Source organism: Arachis ipaensis, chromosome B2 (genome assembly GCF_059453495.1).
Source record: "Arachis ipaensis isolate K30076 ecotype BB chromosome B2, ASM5945349v1, whole genome shotgun sequence".
Lineage (NCBI taxonomy): Eukaryota > Viridiplantae > Streptophyta > Magnoliopsida > Fabales > Fabaceae > Arachis > Arachis ipaensis.
In genome coordinates this window covers 29,757,722-29,769,324 of record NC_142437.1, presented here as the reverse complement: position 1 = coordinate 29,769,324, position 11,603 = coordinate 29,757,722, and positions in this window count along the sequence as shown.

Below are 11,603 nucleotides of genomic sequence, written 5' to 3'. Positions count from 1 at the left end.
GGGTTTTGTGAAAAGCAGGCATTCAGAGTAGTAGGATAAAAGATACTGAAAAGCAGTGCACAATGCCATACGAGCGTTTTCACAAACACATAGCATGTATGGTAAATAATCTAATGAAAATAATAAATTGAACATGCAAGCAACCCTTTAAAAATAAATATATATAATTGTCAAATAATTCCTCTAATAATCCACAAGTAAAATATAGAAATAATGACCCAAATAAATTTCTAACACCAATGAAAATAATGCAATGAATGAAAGTATGTAAATAAATTAAAATAAAATAAAAAAAATAAGAAGAATGAGAAGGGAAAGAAGATAAGGAAGAAGAAAGAAAAAAGAAAAGATAAGAAAAATAAGGATTAGAGAAGAAAAGATAAGAAAATTGGCTGATCTGGATATTCTGTGCGCCGCTTGTGACGCGGACGCGTGAGTGACGCGGTCGCGTGGTGCGTGATAAGGTCAGGTGACGCGGACGTGTGGGTCACGCGATCGCGTGGCCTGTTTTGTGCGATTGGCACGGGTGCAGCCTCGCGGTCGCGCAACTCTCTGTTCGAAACTCTTTTTGCCAAAATTCTGGGTGACGCGGTCGCGTGGTCGACGCGATCGCCCGGGTGGCCTTATTTCCAATATGACGCGGACGCGTGGGTGACGCGTTCGCGTGGCAGGGCTTGTGCTACTAGCACGGGTCCAGCCCAACTTCAGCTCAACTTTCGGCCATACACCTTGTTACGTCGAGATCCAGGGCACGTGGCCGCGTGGGGCACGCGGTCGCGTGGGGGGCCATGGTTCCCATGCGACGCGAACGCGTCGGTGACGCGGTCGCGTGGGTTGATTTGTGCCATTGGCACGCCTCCAGCCATGCTCCAGCATGACTTTCTATTCATTTATTTTTTTCTTCACTCCCCTTGCGACGCGGACGCATCGCTGATGCGATCGCGTCGCGTAGCGAAATTTTTTTTTGTAATCTGAAAAATGCAGAATGCAGTGTTAATATGAATGTGATGCAAAACTCCAGGTTCAATATAACAAAATAAAATAAAATTTAAAAACAAATAAAACTAAATAAAAATGAAAAAGGACGATCATACCATGGTGGGTTGTCTCCCACCTAGCACTTTTAGTTAAAGTCCTTAAGTTGGACATTTGATGAGCTTCCTGCTATGGTGGCTTATGCTTGAACTCATCCAGGAATCTCCACCAATGTTTGTATCTCCAGTAACCTCCGGGGTCCCAAACTAGGCGCAGAAAGCCTTCAAGTAAGTTAAAGCAAGTGACAAGGCCCCAAGAGTGGTGATTGGTAGAATGGATTCCGGGGTCCCAGACCTTGCCTTTGCACCCGTCTTTTGGTTGAGCAATATTGTTCCCTCTGGGTGGCAAGCAGTCTGAATTCTCACGTAAGCGGCCAAAAAACTTCCTAGATCCATTCAGTTGAGCTTTACACCAACCTTTGCATTTAAACTTTGAGCACACAACCATGTTGAACCTTGCTTGGCAATTCTTATCATTGGCCATCTTCCTCTTACTCTTAATGCCACAAAGAGCTCTAAGTTGACCATCCGTCTCCAGTAGCCCATATTCAAGTGGAATTAGGAAGCTAAGGGATATGAATTTTACCCACTTGAATGTTGTGAAGGATGATGGCAACTTAGGGGGAGGTATTTTTAATGAAATTGCAAGCTCCACTCCCTTGTGCTCTTTTCTGATAACTACCACCTCTTTGCAAGCTTCTTCAATTTCAACATCTTCCTCTTGGTAGCTTTCTTCCAATTGAATCTCCTCTTCATTGCTATCCAAGGGCATAGGAGGCTGTGCTTCTTCTTGTTGAATCTCCATCACTTGATCAACCTCTTCCAAGTCTTCAACTGTGATATGCCTTGGAGGTTGTACACCCTCCTCAGCATCAAATTCAACCGTCTTGGAAAGAGGTTCTATGATTGGACTTTCCCATGGAGGTTCTGAATCTCCTAAGTCTTCAACCACTTCTTCTTCTTCAATAATTCCGGCTTCCTCTACTTGTTCCAGTACAAAGTCATGCTCCGTACTGTTCACTGAAGTTTCTAGTATTTCTTTCATACTACGTTCTTCATTAGATTGTCCACATGAAGCCATGGGGATTCCTTGAGTGTCCGAACGTCGGGAAGCTAATTGACTCATTATTGCTTGCCCCAATTGATGAATGGTTGCCTGAAATCGATCCACTATTTTTTTTAGGCGAACCTCTGCTTCTCGGGTTGCCGGATTTGGACAGGACACATAGAGAAGTGGTGGTGGTTGGGAGTGAGTGGATTGGAATTGGGGTGGTTCTATATATGGTTCATATGGCTCATAAGGTGGTTGGTATGGTGGTTGAGGGTTAGGGTCATATGGAGGTGAATGGTGGTAGTTGGCTTGTGAGTGTGGTAGTTCAAAGTTGTGTTGAGGAAAGGGTTCATAGGCATATGGTGGTGGTTGTTGATAGTCCATTGGAGGTGGTTGTTGCCATGAGGGTTGATCAAATCCTTGTGGCTCCTCCCATCTTTGATTGTTCCAACCTTGATGCCTGTTCTCATTGTAATTTCTTCTTCCTGCAACATAATTGTAACCAGACTCATAGCCAAAGGGGTGAGAGTTCATAGTAGAAAATAAAAAAATAAAAAAAAATAAAAATAAATTTAAATTAAAAAGTTATTTAAATTTTGAATTTGAAAATTAAAATTTGAAATTTGAAATTTGAAAATTTTTAAATTTAAATTTTGAAAATTTTTAAATTGAATTTTGAAATTTGATTTTTGAAATAAGATAAGATAAGATAAAAATTTTAAAAATAAAAATCTGAAATTTTTTTTTTCGAAAAAAATTAATTAAAAATAATTTTGAATTTAATGAGGAAAGAGAAAAACAATAAAATGACACCAAATTTCAAATTTTTAGATCAAAACAAAGAAAACAACTAAGAACAGCTTGAAGGTCAAGATGAACGCGAAGAACAACTTGAAGATCAAGATGTCACTAAGAACAAATTTTTGAAAAAAAAATTTTTTATTAACTAAATAAAAACGAATAACCTCTTAATTTATGAAAAAGCAAAAATAAAAACAAAAATAAAAACAAATAAACAAGCAAAAATCAAAAAAATATTTACAATAACCAATAATAAGGCACACGTTTGCAATTCCCCGGCAACGGCGGCATTTTGACGTTAGGATTTTTGCCAGTAAAGAATGTCATAAAAACAGTCGCGTTGTAGATATAGTCTCTAAACCGACAGAAATCCCTTCGTACAAAAGTTTTGGGTGTCACAAGTAACAAACCCCTTTGAAATTGATAACCGAATATTTTAAACCTCGGGTCGTCTTCTCAAGGAATTGCAGGGAAGTATGTTCTTATTATTGGTTATGAGTTTGTAAATTGGGGTTTTGGAAGTAAGGTGGGAATATGTTATATGACAAGTAAAATAAAATAATAATAATAATAAAAATAAACTCTTGGCAAGGTATTAGAACTGGAGATCCTATCCTTATCAATTGTAATGAGAATTGGATTTTTCTCCCACTTTGTTAACCTCTAACTATGAAGGTAAGTTAAGTGGATGAATTAATTTTTATTCCTCAGGTCCTAGTCTTTCTTTGGGAAAGACTAGAGTTATTGGAATTTGAATTAATGAAATGAAGAAATCAAATTTTCAATCAACAATGAGTTTTCCAAAAGGAAGAAAATATCTAAATTAAAAAGCATCAATATAAATAAAGCAAAGCAAAATTAAATCTGAGAATACCTCGAATAAAATACATTCAAAGTAGGAAAATCTAACATGGAAAAGTTCATAAGCCAATTGGGCAACATAAATCAGATACAAATAAAAGCATGAGAGTATCTGAAAGTAAAAGAGAAATTAAAAGTAAAAGGAATATTAAACCTGGATCGAGAGTTACTCCTAAAATTAAGAGAAATCCTAAATCCTAATCCTAAGAGAGAGGAGAGAACCTCTCTCTCTAAAAACTACATCTACTCCTAATTATGAATTATCAGAGCCTCCCCATGAATGGATGCATTCCCCCACTTTATAGCCTCTAATCTGTGTTTTTTGGACCGCAAACTGGGTCAAAAACAGTCCAGAATTCGCTGGTTTTGAATTTTGCCACGCTGGATTTCCGTCACTGCGACGCGGCCACATGGATCACGCGGTCGCGTCGCCTAGTGTTAGGGGAACTATAGCATATTATATATCAAATCGAAGCCCCGGACATTAGCTTTCCAACGCAACTGAAACCGCGTCGTTTGGACCTCTGTAGCTAAAGTTATAATCGTTTGAGTGCAGAGAGGTCAGACTGGACAGCTTAGCAATTTCTCCAACTTCTTGCATTCCTTCCACTTTTGCATGCTTTCTTCCCATCCTCCACGCCATTCCTGCCTTATAATATCTGAAAACACTTAACACACATATCAAGGCATCTAATGGTAATAAGAGAGGATTAATAATAAGCAAATATAAGATCAAAGAAGCATGTTTTCAATCAAAGCACATAATTAGGAAGGCAAATATAAAACCATGCAAATAGTATGAATAAGTGGGTAAAGAGTAGATAAAAACCACTCAATTGAGCACAAGATAAATCACAAAATAGTGGTTTATCAGTCTTCTCAGCAAAGGTGGTCCGAACGGCGTGTCCCGCGGTGTTTTGTGGCGGTGTGATGGACGAATTCTCATATGTGGAAGAGCTAGAAGGGAGTTGATGCTTGATGTGGAGGCTCACACTCGAGGGGGAGATTGTTAGTGTTGCAAGTGTGAGGAGTACATGAAGTTAGTCCCACATCAAAGAAAGTAAGGAAGAGTGAGGAGTTTATAAGATGATAGACCAATTAACTTGAAACCTTAAGGTTTTGAGTTGGATGTGGTGTCTTCTCATCTTATGTTCTCTCACTTGATTCCTTCCCGAAATCTCCCCGGTGGTCGAAAGCTCCCCACGGTTAACCCCTACATTGTCTTGATAGGCAGGGTGAATACAAAAAAAAAAAAGATTGTGAATATGTTCATCACTTATTTTTTGGATGTGAATTTACTTGGCAGGTGTGGTGCGCATTGTTATTTCATTTTGATAGGTGGCACTTTTAGCAAGGGGGTAGAACCGTAGAAGAGATTATTAATATGTCTAGTCTTAGTTACTAGGAGTGGCGGTGTAAGGATCCCTTTTATTATTAATGACAATATTGAAGATGACAAACATGTTATTGCTTAGTAAGTTACTAGGTGGTTACAGTTAATGTTGGTTAGTTTTTGTTTCTCTGTATTTTTATTCTATTTTTGTGTTGAGCTTCTTTGTTTAAAAAAAAAAAAAACACAAGTAAAAATTTGATTGTGTGCTAATAGTTATAGTTGAGTATTTCGCTACAAAATAATTAAATTATGCAATTGCCATCTTAAAAAATTATTTTTCAAAATGTAAACCTATTTTCTAATCAAAATTAATGGACCCTTTAATTTGTGCAATTAATTAGTAGTATCAAAGAAGAAAAAAAATCCTTTGTGGTCCAGTATATTTGACGCTTAAATTAGCATATATACACTACTACTAGAGTAACATAAGTCAAATATATATGCATTCTGCAATATGTAAATTAATGTTGTGCACGTTTGTAAATCCAAATGCAAAAACGTTTTAACAGTCGGGCACATCCAAGAAACTGTTATTACTACTTATAAGAGGTGGCTCAATTCCTCAATTTGGACTAGTGTGTACCCCGAAGATTTGTTTAATTGTGATGTTCAAGTTGAAAATATATATAGTATTATTTGTTTATTATTTGTGATAAAGTGATTCTTCATAAATAAATTTTGTGTTATTATTATTAATTAATTATTATTTTAAAAGATAAATATTAATAAATTTGATTTTTTTTAACACATATATATGATGCAGGTCTTGTGGTATTAGTATATAAAAGTTAGGTGTATAATTACACCGTAATACTTAGTTTATTTCAATTTTCAATTAGATATCTACTATAACTTAATAGGCCTTTATCTAATTTTGTAAGGTTAAATACAAAAGCTTATTTCACTAAAAAAAATATGTATATACGTAAGCAGCATTATTACAGATTTATTTTGATCACAAAATTTAATTAATTCGTATAACGTAATTAAAGATTAATCTGTAAGAATCTAACGGTAAATAACATAAAATTATAAGAAAATATATTTTAATAATTAAACATAAAAGTTAATTTCATGTTTCTTAACTAAGTGAGAAAAAAAATATGTAGTAAGACTTCCTTGCGGTGCCGTCCACAAAGAATTGAATATATTGTATTGTCAAATGGGGGACTATTATTTAGTGCTCTACAAGGTGGTTGCTGCTGAACTAATGAATTTAATATATATATATATATATATATATATATATATATATATATATATATATATATATATATTCGAAAAATAATAAAATAAGTTAAGATCAGCTAAAAATGATTTTATTTTATATTTATTAATTACTTCTAAAAAAACATTCATAATATTAAATGCAATAAGTATTTAATTTTAGATGTTATATATATATATATATATATATATATATATTAAATTAAATAAGATAATTTTACATTATTATCTTTCTAACATTATTGTAACTAGCAGCTCAACAGGCACTATTAGTTGTTTTTCTATTATTTTTAAGAGATTAATTTTTATTTTTAAAATTATAAATTTAATAATATAATTTAAATATTAAGAATAAAAAATTTAAAACAAAAATATTTTTTAAATTATTTAACTTTTAGAACGTATAAGATTTATAAATTTAAATTAAATAAGATATTAAAAAATTTCATTATGTTGTTATTATGTATAAAAAAATTAAAATAAAGATTTAGAAATATTATTTACAAATTAAACATTTATAAATGTTATTAGGTTTATTTATTTATTTTTAACAGTATTTAATTTAAATCAGAGATAAAAAATTATATTTAAAGTATTTTTTATTTTTATGCATATTTCTAATTGATAAAAAATATTTTTAAATTTTATTCAACTTTTAAAATTATCTTTAATTTTATTATTTTTTTAAAATTGTTAATTTATATTTTTATTATTGCCTTAATGCCACTGTGATATTGCATTGTTCTCCTTTTTCGTCTTCTTCTCCTTCCATATTCTCTTCACCCGATAGTTATTAATTATCACCAAATATCATTATCACAACTTTTAATTTTGTCTATCACCTTGATTTATAACCAAATATTCTATTAACTTTTATGAGTTGTTGAAGTTTTGTTAAAGAAATTATTTTTGTGTCTTTTCAATATCTAAATGTATAAAAATTATAATTTTTTTTATGTGCCTGTTAGTTGTCTTATTTTGTTCTATTAAGAAGAAATTTAAGACAAAAAATATTCAAAATTTTTACTATATTATTAAAATTTGATGTCAATAATTCTAAAAGATAATATCAAAATATATTATTTTTAACTAAATAATAAAAAATAATATAAGCTTTTTAACTAATAATTATAAATTGAAGTCGCAGTTTAATATATTACCTTAGACAAAAGGCAATTATTACTATCCACATTTGACTACTATTATATAAGTTTCATGTTTATTTTATTGTGCACATTAATTAAACTGTACTTTATTATTTTGTTTTGCATATTTTAAAATAATGTCATCGTATTATAAAGGTGAGATGAATTTTCATAATTTAATGTGAATCTTCTTACTATTTTATTTGTCATTTGATTATTATCCATAAAAACTAGTTACTTAAAGTGAAACACTACATAGAGAGAAACAAAAAATTTTTAAATTCATCGTTGTAGTTTCTTTTTTAATCCTCATTTGATATTACTCATTTAATAGGTTGATGGCTCTGATTTTTTGTAATTAGTTAGAAATTTTTATCTCTCTCTTTCTCTCTCTCCAAACTCAATTTTGTTATGAAATATTTTTTTAGGTAAGAATATTTTTAATTTCTTATATAATAAGTATCTTTTAAATTATTTAATATATAAAATGTCATGTCTTTTTATTTATCCTAAAAGTTTAAAATTAAAATTAAATGAGATTAGTTTTTTTTAAGGACAAAAATCTATAACAATATAAAATAGTAATATTAAGTTTCACGTTCTTATATATGAGAAGATTATGATTTATTATATTGTATATTATCTTTGTACCATATAATAAAAAATAAAATTCTATATCTTATTTTTGTTACTTATTTTACTTTTTTTTTATTGTTCAAATTAGTCTATATATTATCAACTCATTTTTATTATTTATGCAATAATTTTTCTCTTCTAATAGTTATCCATTAGTAAATATTAAATTGTCCAAGTTTAAACCTATTCTCTTGAACCACTTTTTAATTATATAGTTGGAATCGTTTAAATAAGAGATTTTTAGACCTTAAAATTTTTAAAGTAATAAAATAAAATAAAATAAAATACCTAATAAAATAAAATAATTCAAAAAATAAAAGATATATAAAAAGATAATAAATTAAAACTTACATACCCCATGAGATAGGAAAAAAAAAAGAAGAAAATAATAATGAATGTTGAAATATTAAAAATATATATTTAGATATTTATTGGTTGTCAGATTATTTAAAAAAACAAAATTTATTAACAAAATTCTTATCCTGTCATATTTTAATATTATATGGAGTTTGTTCATTCTGTCATTAGTATGTGCATATTTTTTGTGTCCTTTGTATGTCAATCAAATAATCTTTTGTTATTTATCAAACGAATAATATTAAATTAATTAATTTTAAAATTTTTGTAATATACTTTAAAAAATTAATAAATGTCAAATTCAGTGCTCTACATAATTAAATGTCAAAGTGCACTAAATAATTAATAGTTTAGAAAATTAGCATACTAATTTTTTAAGGAATATTTGATAGGTGTGAATTTTCTTGTATGTTTTATATATATGCCAATTAAATAACTTAGTCAATATGTCAAAAAAATATTATAAAAAACAAAATTAATAAACCTTTTTGTAATATGATTTATTTATTTTAGTTTAATTTAAAATTAAATATTTATGTACTCAAATTTTAAATACAATACTATATATAATTAATAATTTAAAAAATTAATAAAAAATTATCCCATATAAAGCAATTTAAAGAGAATAGTATTAAAAAAATATTTATAAAACTTTTTCATCCTATCATTGATAGATAATTAAATACAGATATGTTAAAAAAATAAATAAAAAATACATATTCAGATATAAAGAAATTTTTTTCTTGCTAAATCAAATTGATGCGAGAAAAAGATATAATGCTATTTTTCTACGTGAAAAATTGAAAATAAATTAAAATATTTGAGAAATAACTGAAAATATAGATCAAATAAGTAAATTGAAGAAAAAGAAAATTTATAACCGCAGCAAAGCAAGGTAAAGGACTAACAGAGTGTGTTGAAGGAAGGAGAAAAGAGACATCAATAGAAATACAAAAATGGTAATGTTTTTTAAGAAATTACAACAAAACCTCTAATGGAATAATTAGAGCGAAACCAAACTGCTGATCAGAAGTACAATATACTCACAACAAAACGGTACAAACTAAAATTAACATAAAATTAAACAAAATATAATTTAATTGAATATCTCAAAATATAATAAGATCTATCAAAAATTACTTATAACTATTGATGATGATTAAACACTTCCTTTCATCATAATTATTCTTTTCTTCTTTTCATACCTGGCTCGAAAATTAACATTTGACATGGTCATCATCTATTTTAAGAAGTTATCTAAAAAGTTATTCAAAAATTGAAAATGTTAGAGTTGAATAAGAGAAGTAAATAAAATTAGAGAAATAGTAAAAAATTAAAAAAAAAGTAGATTATTTGAGTGAAGATTGAGGAAGAAATTATGCCTAAATTTTTTGTAACCGTTTGCAAAGTTAGTTTTAAATTATGTTTGCAGGGTTAAAATAGGAAAGAAAATTGGATATTAAACTCCATGTACTCACATTATATATTGTTATAGATATATAGAAAAAAAAAAGAAAGAGAGAGAATATTCTAATTCTCTTTAATTTGAAATTGAATTGTAGTAACAAAAAAAATTAAAAATTGAGATTTTATGTAAAATTAAAAAAATAAATTAAGAATAAAATATATTTTTTGTTTTTGAAGTTTGTTAAAAATTTTTAAAATATTCTTAAATTTTATTTTATTTTAATTTTTTTCAAAAATTTTTTATTTGCATCAAATATACCTAAAAGTTCTTGATGGCCTAAAGAGGGGGTTGAATTTATAGGCTATGGCCTTCTTTTAACTTGATTAACAAAGCCTCAAACCAGAACTTATAATTTGGCTAGGGAAGAAGAAGATAATATAGCCATGTATCATAGTTCAGTTGTCTAGTGCAATGCAATTTACATCCAGTCTCTACTACAATGTTGGTAGAATTTTTACTATCTTTCCAAGTATTACATACACCAATTTTTATGAACTCAACATAATCCTATCAGAGACGCATCAAGCTTCAACATAAACTTAACTTGGCTATGTAACTACCGAGACTCAACATATTATGTGCTTACCCAACTTAGCAAGGGATACCTTTCAAGTACATGACAGAAAATAGAAATACAACCAAAAGAAATCCGAAATCACTCTTGGCTTTTCTCTCCAAGTATTTCTCTCCGTCTTTTCTCTCAATGACTTTTTCTCAATGCCTCTCTTTCTTGCTTTTTATCTCTGCATGAATACAAAGAAAGATATAACATTGAAACAGAAATACAAACAGTAAACTGTGGAGGAGATGATGATTCACAGTCTTGACTCTATGCGCTGACCCAACTTCTGAACTCAAAACGTTGTTCTTCATCTTGGTAGAGTGCTCCCTTTAGTGTAGGTGCAATGCTTCCAAGACTTCAAACTCTGTTGTGAGATTTCACTCTACTCTCCAATTCGGGTTCTCTATCCTTGTCTTTAAAATGAAAATATTTTTTCTTTTTGTATCTTCTTTGAGCTATGGCTAGGATTTTTTTTTACAAAGGTCAACTTCTTAGTCCTTGAACTAACTGTAATCCCTTTTATCTTTTTCTTAATTCAGACCACAAAATTAGGAATTTGAAATCTGATTTGGGCTTAATCGAAGAGATGATTGCAGCAGCAAATTGTTTGTTCAGTGAGGTTCCCAAATTCACACCCTTAAAATTGTGCTTTGACTCCAAGAAACGATGTAAGCCATTGATTTACAGCGGAGAAAATTCAGCCACCACTTTCTTCATCTTGTCCAAAATGGTGGTGCAGAAAAAAGAAAAAAATGCGAAGTAATTGACTTGCATGCAAATGGAAATAAATTACCTTTAACCTCTGAACTTGCTTAACATGCTTTTGATTAACTTGATTTGACATTAGCTTTCTTGATTAGCTTTTCCTTTCTTCTTCTTTGGTGTTTGAATACAAAAGTGAAGCTCCCTCTCTTCTAGTGTTTACTTCGCCTTAGCTTAGGGTTGCTTCCCTTTGACTTGATTAGCATTGGGCTTGGTTTGATTCAATTTCATTCTTTACCCTTAGAAGCTTTTGGTTTCATTGGTTTAGGCTGCAATAAAGACAATTTGAGCGTGCATACTTTGAAT